This window comes from Rhincodon typus, chromosome 3 (assembly GCF_021869965.1).
Source record: "Rhincodon typus isolate 14 chromosome 3, sRhiTyp1.1, whole genome shotgun sequence".
NCBI classification, from domain to species: domain Eukaryota; kingdom Metazoa; phylum Chordata; class Chondrichthyes; order Orectolobiformes; family Rhincodontidae; genus Rhincodon; species Rhincodon typus.
In genome coordinates, this window is record NC_063334.1 from 105,527,919 (window position 1) to 105,539,194 (window position 11,276).

Below are 11,276 nucleotides of genomic sequence, written 5' to 3' on the forward strand. Positions count from 1 at the left end.
TTTGAGCGGTTTATTAAAGTTCTTTAATTAATTTTTTTTCAGTAATTAGGCAGGAAATTCAGAGAAGGGGAGGAGGTATGAAGTTTTTTTTATAAAATGAAGAGGAACTAATTAACTAAATTGAAATAGGGGAACATTTGGGGTATGCTGATCGTGATGTTGCTAGCCCCAAGAATCCTGCAGCGCATTCTAGAATACTCTTGGCATAGTATTGATAGCAATCCGTCCAATGAGAGAAAATTAGACCATTGAGACCTGCTTTGTGCAATTTTAGAGGAGGAGACAGATGTTGGGAAGTGGACTTAAATGAGGAAGGGAATATTGGAATTAGAATTGAGAAATTCAAAGCATAGCTACCTATGTTAGAGTAAACGGATTGGAGGATACATAAGAGGTCACAAATCTGAAAATATAAAGAATGTTAAACATGGTGACATTTATAATTTAAGGAATGAGGAATTGAGCAATGTAGACCAATAAGCACGGATCTGATGGGTGAAGTTGACTCCCTGCATCTAGGATCTGGATAGTTGCGTTTTGGATGGAGTGAGGTTAACAGAGGGTGAATGATGGGAAGCTATCAGGAAAGCATTGGATTTTTCAAGCCTGGAAAATAATGGGCTGAGGCAGACAAAGATCCAAAGGTTACAGTAAGACATTAAAACTTAAGTAAGTTTTGTTGTGTAGTAAAAACTCAGCACAGAATTGCATAGGATGCTGAAGTCGTGAACAATTGTCTTGAATTTGAAACATTAGGCTTCCGATCCAAGATAGCAGCGGAGTAAGGCTCCTATGCCAGAGCTCGTCCACTCCGACCACTTTTCTTCTCCTATTTTTTTCCCCTCTCTTCTCTCTTTTTTTACTTACTTACCTCGTCCTGAGCTTGGACGGCATCGGTGGCAAGAGCCCAGCACGTGGACCTCGAGCTGACTCAAGGCACCAACCTTGAGTGATCTCATGCCAGGCCCAGGGAATGGACCTTGGTTGGGCCTAGTGCAGACCTTGAGCAGGCTCAGCGTGGAGAAGAGTGAGCCCCTGCTTAATTTTCTGGAGCAAGCACAGGACCTGGAATCGGCGGTTGCCACATCAGCAGAGGTGACATCAACAAAATAGGCCCTGTCTAAAAAGATGGTGCCTGAGGATTGGTTGTTGGTTGGGCCCGGTGCTGGCAGCAAAGGTGAAAAAGCATCATGGCAACACTAATGAGGTTGGCCCAGCGACAAGAGACGCAACTCTGACATTGGTGGGTCCGGTGCAAGTGGCGGCGAGGTGGTGGTGGATGAGTATCAGCCCAACAGCAAAGATGGTGCCCAGGGATCATTGACTTCGATGTTTGTTCGGTCCAGTGTAGATGGCGGTGAAGCGAAGGCAAAGGGATGGCGGCGCAGGTGTCGTTGATGCTGATGAGCTGGCTCAGGACTAATGGACTCTCTTCAAACTATATCTTTCTCTTTCTCCTTATTCTTAAATTATTCAAAATGGCACTATTTCATAGTGACAAATGAAAGCTTTTCACTGTATTTTATTATTATATTTTTATTGTAAAATATATGTGACAATAAAATCAAAATCAAATCAATAATCAGAGAGGGGGATGGAATTGGAGGCACACGAGACATTGGTTTCAATTTTTCAATGTTTAATATGTTTAAAAATAGGAGGCAATAATGACAAAGTCATGTTAAAATATATCAGGAAAAAGAGTACAGCAGGATTCCAGATTAGTCACAGTGACTGTGGGGAGTTGTTTTCTAAGGGCAATGACAGAATTCCAATGTCAGTTTTAGAAACTATTTTCATTATTAAAAGGGAGAAGCAAGTCTGAATTCAGACAATACCATGAAGCAGAAGAGAGACTGAAGATAATTAGTATCATAAGGAATGGCAAAGTGAAAAATTTACATGGTTTAAAATAAACAAGGCTCGACGATCTGAGTTTCCTTTCATGGGAGTTGGCTAAAGACATTACAAATCCCCTCTATAGATTTTTCAAAGCAAATAATATATTGCTTAGAAAGTACAAATGTTCCATCCCACCTCATGTACCTAGCCCCCATCAACCCCCGCAAAGATCAACAATTGATTAACAGTTGTGCAAATTTTATCAGAAATTAGATTGGTTAGAAATAGCTATTGTTTTGAGATTTTGAAGTGGGATGAATCAGTAGGACAGGCTCTGATTTGAAACACATCAGAGGCAGGATGAGAAGAGACTGAATGTTTGATGAAACCCTCATATTTCTATCAGGAAATTATAACTCTGGTTATAATGTATGTGGATATATGCCCAGATTTCAAAAGACATAACCGTGTTTTATAAGAGAATGGAAAACTACCAAAAGTGGTTAATTTTGTGAATTGTGGGGAGATGGTGGCGTAGTAGTAATATCACTGGACTAGTAATCCAGAATTACAGGTTAATTGACAAGGGTTTGAATCCCATTATGGCACATGGTGAAATTTGAATTCAATTTTATAAAGATCAGTAATAAAAAGCTAGCCTAATGGCAACCATTGTCATCAAACTCCAGCTGCTTCACTGATGTCCTTTATTGAAGGAAATCTGCTGTCCTTCCCTGGTGTGGCTTAAATGTGACCTCAGATCCACAGCAACATGGGTGACATTTATCTGCTCTCTGGGCAATTATGAATGGACAATAAATGCTGGCCAGCCAGTGATGCCCACTTTCCAGATGAATTATTTTTAAAAATTGGTAATGGTCTTATACCCTTCACAAAGAATTGGAGAGTACAGATGGAGATCATTGCTGACAAATACAATTAGATCAAGCTAAAATATCATCAATGGGTGGAGGATATAATTACAGCATTTCAGATTTAGAAGAGAATTTCAGACCATAAGATGAAGGAGCCGAAGTAGACCATTAAGTCTGCTCCGCCGTTCAATGAGATTGTGGCTGATCACATAATCCTTGACCTCATTTTCCTGCCTCTTCCCAATAATCCTTGATCCCCGACTGATTAAAAGGTTTGCCTATCTCCCCTTAAATTCTCTAAATAACTCAACTGAGCAAATCTCTGCAGTAAAGACTTTCACAGACTCACTACCACCTGATACAGGAGATTCCTCCTCATCTGTTCTTAAATGTGTAAACCCTTACTCTGAGATTATGCCCTCTGGTTCTAGAGCCTTCTACAGGGGGCAACAACCTCTCAACCCCTGCCTTGTCAAGCTCCTTAAGAAAATCTTATATGTTTCAATAAAGTCTCTCATTCTTCTAAACTCCAATGAAATTAAACCTAATTTACTATTACCTTTCTACATTGGAAAATCCCAACATACCCAGAATCAACTGAGTGAACCCTTCTCTGGACTACCTCCAATGCCATTATACCTTTGCTCAGATAAGGGGATCAAAATTGTTCACAGCATGCAAAGTGCAGTCTGACTTGTACAATGGATAATTTTAGTAAAACTCCATAAACTTTGAAATAAAGGCCAGCATTCCATTTGCCTTCTTTATTACCTGCTTAATTTGGACTCCAGCTATTCGTGAATTATGCATGAGGACATCAAAAATCCCTCTGTGCTTTATATTTTTCCTCTCTGTTTCTGTTTCTTACTCCATTTCTCTTTTTCCTTTTGGGTGAGATGCAATGGGTGCGGTCAGTGTGTCATTGGAAAATGAGCTAACAAATACTGCAAGTAACTTCTGGGGTGAGGTTTGTGTGGAAATGTGCCCCTCAACATCTCCCATCCTTCCAATAATTTAGATTTTATATTTAAATACATACACAAACTCAAAGTGGGAATATTTTAACACACATGCATTTGATTTAATTTTACTGACAATTTTATAGAATAAAATACTTGTGAATTGTCATTTTTTATATGAATACTGTATCAGTTCCTGTGCTAGCTGGGATGTAGGTATAAAGATAGACATGTTGTGGTTGGCACAGTAAGCACAAGTTGGAGAATTGGGATGGGCATGAGGGAACAAGAATAGTGATGGTGCAAATATTGGGTTGGGCGGCATGGTGGCTCATTGGTTAGCATTGCTGCCTTACAGCACTAGGGACCTGGGTGCGATTTCACCCTCCGGCGACTATCTGTGTGCAGTTTGCATGTTTTCCTCGTGTCTGTAGGGGTTTCCTCTGGGTTCTCCAGGTTCTTCCCACAGTACAAAGATGTGCAGGTTAGGTGGACTGGCCATGCTAAATTGCCCACAGTGTCCAGGGATGTATAGTTGAGTGGATTAGTCATGGGATATTCAGGGTTACAGAGATAGGGTAGGATGCTCTTCGATGGGTTGATGTGGACTTGATGGGCTGAATGGCCTGCTTCTACACTGTAGGGATTCTATGAGTCGGTAGGAATCAGTAGCACTAAAGGTTGAAGGTGTCTGGGAGAGAGCCTTGATGATGGCAGGTGGACTGTTGGGCATTGAGAAACTTGGCATAGATGACTATTTGGTCTCCACTAAACAACAATAGAGTCCAGCAATGCTATGTTAGTATCAATTTATTAATTCCTCAGAAATTAGTGCCTGTTTCCCTGTTAATGTGCTCCCAGCTGTGGTTCAAACCAGTTCACAGCTCACTGAATACCATATTGTATCTATGTTGAGAGGCTGACAGCACACAGCTTGGTGCACATTACACAGTTGTGATCCATAATGATTTATAGCTGATACCACGTTCAGCACTAAAATAGATTAAGGGACACATCACTTGACCAGGATTGGAAGGGAAGACAAATTGCATTTTCAACCTGTTGATGGATATCATTGCAATAGCTGTTCAAAAATACATTTAACCTTTAGCCTACTAAAATTCTATTTGAGTCCATAGTCGCAGCAGGGTGTGATTTACTATGGAGCACAAGTTTTACTCTGGTGCTTCCTTGTACCCTTCTTTTACCTTATCCTGATCGAATCCAAAATATTAGAAAAATTATCTGTGAAAACTGTTATCCTTTCCCCATTTGGGGTGCTGAAGTATTACTTATATACCTTTTGGATTTTAGCTCCTGTTATAATGCTAATATTTTAACAATTTATTAAACAAATGAATTAATCCACTATTAAATTCAATCAATTTTTAAAACATCAGTCAATAATACATATTTTAACAGTTTAATACAGTAACATATGAACTTATGAATTAGGAACAGAAGTAGGCTATTCTCCTTGCACCTGCTTCACCATTCAATTACATCATTGCTTATTTTCCCACCTACTGAAGATAACCTTTCACCTCTTTGCTTATCAAGAATCTATCTACCTCTGAATTAAAAATATTCAAAGACTCTGCTTCTGCCACCTTTCAAGGGCCTCGTGACCCTCTGTGAGAAACATGAAATTCTCCTCATCTTTGTCTTAAATGGGCAACCCTTTACTTTTATACATTGACCCCTAGTTCTAGATTCTCCCTCAAGAGGAAACATGCTTTCCACATCCACGCTATCACGACCCCTCAGGAAAAGTTTAAGTCATAGTCACATCTTACTCTTCTTATGCTTCAGTGGATACAAGCCTAGACTGTCCAAACTTACTTCACCTTCCACTCATTCCAGGTACACCCTAAACAATAATGAGCTACCTTTTAATTCAAATTGGATTCTTTATCCTCATCATAGTTTAACCTCATTAGCCTGATTACATTCACGCAGTATCAGGGGATGGTTATTATGTTTGGTTCAGAATATGACGTCAATCACTAGCCATAGAAGGGCTCTTTTTTTTTGAATGTCAATTTTGTAAATATGTGTAAATGAACATGTTATTTGAAGATCTTGTGGTGCAGAGGGTAGCACCAGAGTTAGAATTTCCAGGTTTGGGTCCACTCCAGCACTTGATGGCCACTGAAGATGCATTCATAACATAATCAAATAGATTGATTATCAACCTGTAAATCCTCCTGATCTCTTTCAGCAGATAGGGAGCGTCTCCTGATCAGCCATGCTTCATTCAGAATGGCATCCATCAACCTAAAGCGCCTGGAGACAGCCTAGAACCTGATTCAGTAAAATCTAGCTACAGAAACAAATACCGGCATGTGCACTGTTTGCCTCATATGCAGTAGGCATGAAAACAGAACAAAAGAACTCATCACTGATCTTTCTATATATCTATATCTATATCTTCAATTGTGTAAAGCAACTCACCAAGCCTCTTTTGGCAACACCTTCAAAAAAAACTGCATCACCTGCAAGTTCCTCTCCAAACCACATAACACCCTGACTTGGAACTATATTGCTATTCCACTATATTGCCACTGTAGTGGAGTCAAACATTGGCAATATTTTCCTAACAACATTGCGCATGTACCTACATTAGATGGACTGCAGCACTTCAAGAAGGTGGCTCATCACCACCTTCTCAAAGATGGTTAGGAATGAGAAAACAAATATTGGTCTTTGCAGAGATGCTCACATCCCTTGAAATAATGAAAATATCCTGGGGCTTCCTGTGGCACTTTAGACAGATATGCAGCGAACAGTGCACTTTCGCACCACACAGCCTTTAACAATATGTATTCTACTGAATGGTATTGTGGTTTACTGTCAATGAAAGGCCCCCGTTGAAATGTTATTTTTAATATCAACTGAGGGAGTAATGCTAGGGAATAGATGATTTCAATGTCAGTTACCCAACAGCAGTGACAAAAGCTGACACCTCAGGTAAGGAATAAAACTTTATTTACTCTGTGCCAAAAATGTGCCTTAGTTCCATCTATAATAAGTACTGCATCTATTTCACACGTTTTCAATTGTTCATGCTCAAATCATCTTTAGCACTCTGTCTGAGTGACATTGGCATTTAGTGCTGAGGAAGTTTAATGCTACAGATCTGTGTCAACTGCCAAGCTCATTTAACATGCTCCAACCAGCAAGCGGGAATGGCTTTCATCTCATCATGTGGACTAACTCAAACCTATTTTGTAGAAGTGAAAGTCTGGTTTAAAAGTCATTGTGTCATCCAATTCCTCCTGATTTTCATTTATATTACTAACAGCGATGGTGGCAAATGCATTGGTGGTGGTAATAGGCAGAAAATTTTTAGAAAGTAAAAATGAAAAGAAAATCACATTCACTGTATAAAAACCAAAAGAACTGCGGATGCTGTAAATCAGGAACAAAAACAAAGTTGCTGGAAAAGCTCAGCAGGTCTGGCAGCATCTGTGAAGAATCAGTTCTGAGGAAGGGTCACCGGACCCGAAACATTAACTCTGTTTTTTCCTTCACAGATGCTGCCAGACCTGCTGAGCTTTTCCAGCAACTTTGTTTTCGTTCACATTTACTGTAGCTGTACTATGTAAACCAGAAGTACTTAAACATTTTGCTGATACTCCTTCAGCGATTCACACTTCATTCAAATACTCATCCTGTTTTCTAACAAATAGTATTTGGAAAAAAGAAAGGATCAATCCTACTGGCTTCAAACATTTCGTGAAAAGAATGTGAGAAGCTCTAACTGCTCAACCTGTCTTCAGTCATGTTGGGATTGTGTGTCTCAAATTACCAACCACCTCAAGGATGCAGCAATCATGACATGCCACAGAAATCAGAGAGGGGAGGTGCCTAATGGTATTATCGCTAGACTGTTAACCCAGAGACCCAGTTAATATTCTAGGGAGCCAGGTTCAAATCCTTCAACAGCAGATAGTGGAATTTGAATTCAATAAATATATGGAATTAGGAGTCTAATGATGATCATGAATCCATTGCCGATTATTGGAAAAACCCATCTGGTTCACTACTGTCCTTTAGAGAAGGAAACTGGCATCCTTACTTGGTCTGGCCCTCATGTGACTCCTGATCCACAGCAGTGTGGTTGACTCCTAATTGCCCGTGGGCAATAAACATTGCCTAGCCAGCAACGCCCTTATCCTGTGAATGAATAAAGAAAAATGTCTTTAATTGATGCAACCTTCTAGCTATCCAGAAGACGTGCATTGCAGGATGGTTTCAGCTCTACCGTTTTCTCAAGCAGACATGGAGCTGCCCTTGGTATACAGTAACTGATTACTGTACCCCAGCAGTGCTGATTAGATCTGATTTGGATGCATAATACATGTTACTTCAGCATTACTGTCCACTCTTGGCAATCAACATTCCACTTTCTGCTTAGATTTTCCCATAATTAATCTTAATGAGTTTTGCAAGGCTGTGTCACTTGGTCCTTTATAACCATCCCGTTCTCCTTGCAATGCCCAATGATTTCAATTTACCCTTTTCCTACTACCCTCCAATGCCAGGTTTAAGAACAACTGTTTTTGACTGTTAAACAACTTGACAAGATCAAAAGAAACATGGATACTATTAGTATATAAAGAGTGATAAATATTCAAAAAAATCCTTGGAAACCATTGGATGAAAACACGGCGTAACGGGCCCAAAACTAGTCAATTGATTCAAAAGACATTTGGGACTGCAAACATCTGCTTAGAGTATACCTGGTAAGTGCAGGCTTGAGCTTTTAAACCATGGTAAAATATTCATAACAACTTCCCTAATCTTCTTGCTAAAGTCAGGGTCTAAAGTCACTTCAGAACATTTCCAAATTCTCAGCTGCCTTCCCTCTTTTGTGGCTGCCATCTTCAGACCATAATGTCTAACTGACAATATTTAAGCACATCTAGTGTAAACTGGTTTATACATCAATTCCCAAATATATCTGGACTACTTTGTGCATGCTATTGGGCCTTGTTCTGCTTTGGGAGAACCATTCTCTACAACAGCAGCACCTTGGAAGTGATAATGAACAAAAACAGATGTTGCTAGAAAAGCTCAGCAGGTCTAGCAGCCTCTGTGAAAAAAAATCGGAGTTAACATTTCAGGTCCAGTGACCCTTCCTCAGAACGGGTCTGTGACACTGAATTCCATAGATTCACCACTCTCTGGCTGACAAAGTTTCTCCTTATCCCTGTTCTAAAAGGTTTTCCCTTTACTCTAAAGCTGTGCCCTTGGGTCCTAATCTCTCTTGCTAATGGAAACATCTTCCCAACATCCATTCTGTCCAGCCATTCAGTATTTTTAAAGTTTCAATTAGATCACCGCCCCCCCACCCCCGATCCATCTAAACTCCATCGAGTATAGACCCAGAGTCCTCAAACATTCCTAATTTGTTAAGCTTTTCATTCTTGGGACCATTCTCTTGAACCTCCTCTGAACCTGCTCCAGGGTCGGTACATCTTTCCTGAGATATGGGGCCCAAAACTGTGCACAATACTCCAAATGTAGCCTGTCCAGAGCCTTATAGAGCCTCAGAAGTGCATCCCTGCTTTTATATTCATGTCCTCTCCAAATAAATGCCAAAGTTGCATTTGCCTTCCGAACTACTGACTCAACCTGCAAGTTTACCTTGAGAGAACCCTGGACTAGAACTCCCAAGTCTCTTTGCACTTCAGACTTCTGAATTTTCTTCCCACTTAGAAGGTAGTCCATGCTTTTATTCCTCTTACCAAAGTGCAGGACCTCACACTTTCCTGTGTGTACTCCATCTGCCACTTCTTTGCCCACTCTCCTAACCTGTCCAAATCCTTCTGCAGCCTACCCACGTCGTCAATACTACCTGTCTCTCCACCTATCTTTGTATCATCTGCAAACTTAGCCAGAATGCCCTCAGTTCCTTCATCAAGATCATTAATGTATAAAGTGAAAAGTTGTGTCCCAACACTGACCATTGTGGAACACCACTTGTCACTGGCTGCCATTCTGAGAAAGACCCTTTAACTCCACTCTCTGCTTTCTGCCAGACAGCCAATCTTCTATCCATGCTAACACCTTGCCTCGAACACCATGGACCCTTATCTTACCCAGCAGCATCCTGTGCGGTACTTCATCATAGGCCTTCTGGAAGTCCAGGTAGATAACATCTATTGGCTCTCCTTGGTCTAACCTGCTCATTACTTCCTCAGAGAATTCTAGCAAGTTCATTAGGCATGACCTCCCCTTGATGAAACCGTGCTGATTTTGCCTTATTTTATCACGCACTTCCAAGTATTCAGAAATCTCATCGTTCACAATGAATTCTAAAATCTTACCCATGACCAAGGTTAGGCTAATCAGCCTGTAATTTTCAGTCTTTTGCCTTACTCCCTTTTTAAATGGGTGTCACGTTAGCGATTTTCCAGTCCTCTGGGACCCTCCTGACTCTGGCGATCCTGAACAATCACTATTAACGCCTCCACCATCTCTTCAGCTTTCTCCTTAAGAACTCTGGGGTGTAGTCCATCTGGTCCTGGTGATTTGTCCACCTTCAGGCCATTCAGTTTTTCTAGCGTTCTCCTTGGTGAAGGCCACCATACTCAGCTCTGCCCCCGACGCTCTTGAATTTTTCGGAGATTACTTGTGTCTTCCACTGTAAAGACTGACGTGAAGTAATTATTCAGCTCCTCAGCCATTTCCTTGTTCCCCACTACTATCTCTCCAGTGTCATTTTCCAGCGGTCCAATGTCCACTTTTGCCTCTCTTTTGCCCTTTATATATCTGGAGAGACCCTTACAGTCCTCCTTTGTATTAGTGGCTAGCTTACACTCATATTTAATCTTTTCTCCCCTTATTTCTTTTTTTATTGCCCTCTGTTGGTCTTTGTAAGCTTCCCAATCCTCTGGTTTCCTATTGCCCTTCGCCACAATATATGCTTTCTCTTTTGCTTTTATGCTATCTCTGACCTCCCCAGTTAGCCATGGTTGCCTCATTGTCCCTGTACCATGCTTCTTTTTCCGCGGGATGAATTTTTGCTGTGTCTCCTGAATTACTGCTAGAAACTCCTGCCATTGCTGTTCCACTGTCTTTCCTGCTAGGCTCCGTTCTCAGTCAATTCTGCCCAGTTCCTCCCTCATGCCTCTGTAGTTGCCTTTATTCAGCTGTAATACCATTACCTCTGGTTCTATCTCCTCCCTCTCAAATTGCAGAGTAAATTCAATCATATTATAATCACTGCCTCCTAAGGGTTCCTTCAGTTTAAGCTCCCTTGTCAAGTCTGCCTCATTGCACAACACTAAATCCAGTTTTGCCAGACAACAAGGTGCAGGGCTGGATGAACACAGCAGGCCAAGCAGCATCATAGGAGCAGAGAGGCTGACGTTTCGGGCCTAGACCCTTCATCAGAAAAGGGGGAGGGGAAGGGGGTTCTGAAATAAATAGGGAGAGAGTGGGAGGCGGATAGAAGATGGATAGAGGAGAGGATAGGTGGAGAGGAAACAAACAGGTCGAAGAGGTGGGGATGGAGCCAGTAAAGGTGAGTGTAGGTGGGGAGCTAGGAAGGGGATAGGTCAGTCCAGGGAGGACGGACAGGTCAAGGGGG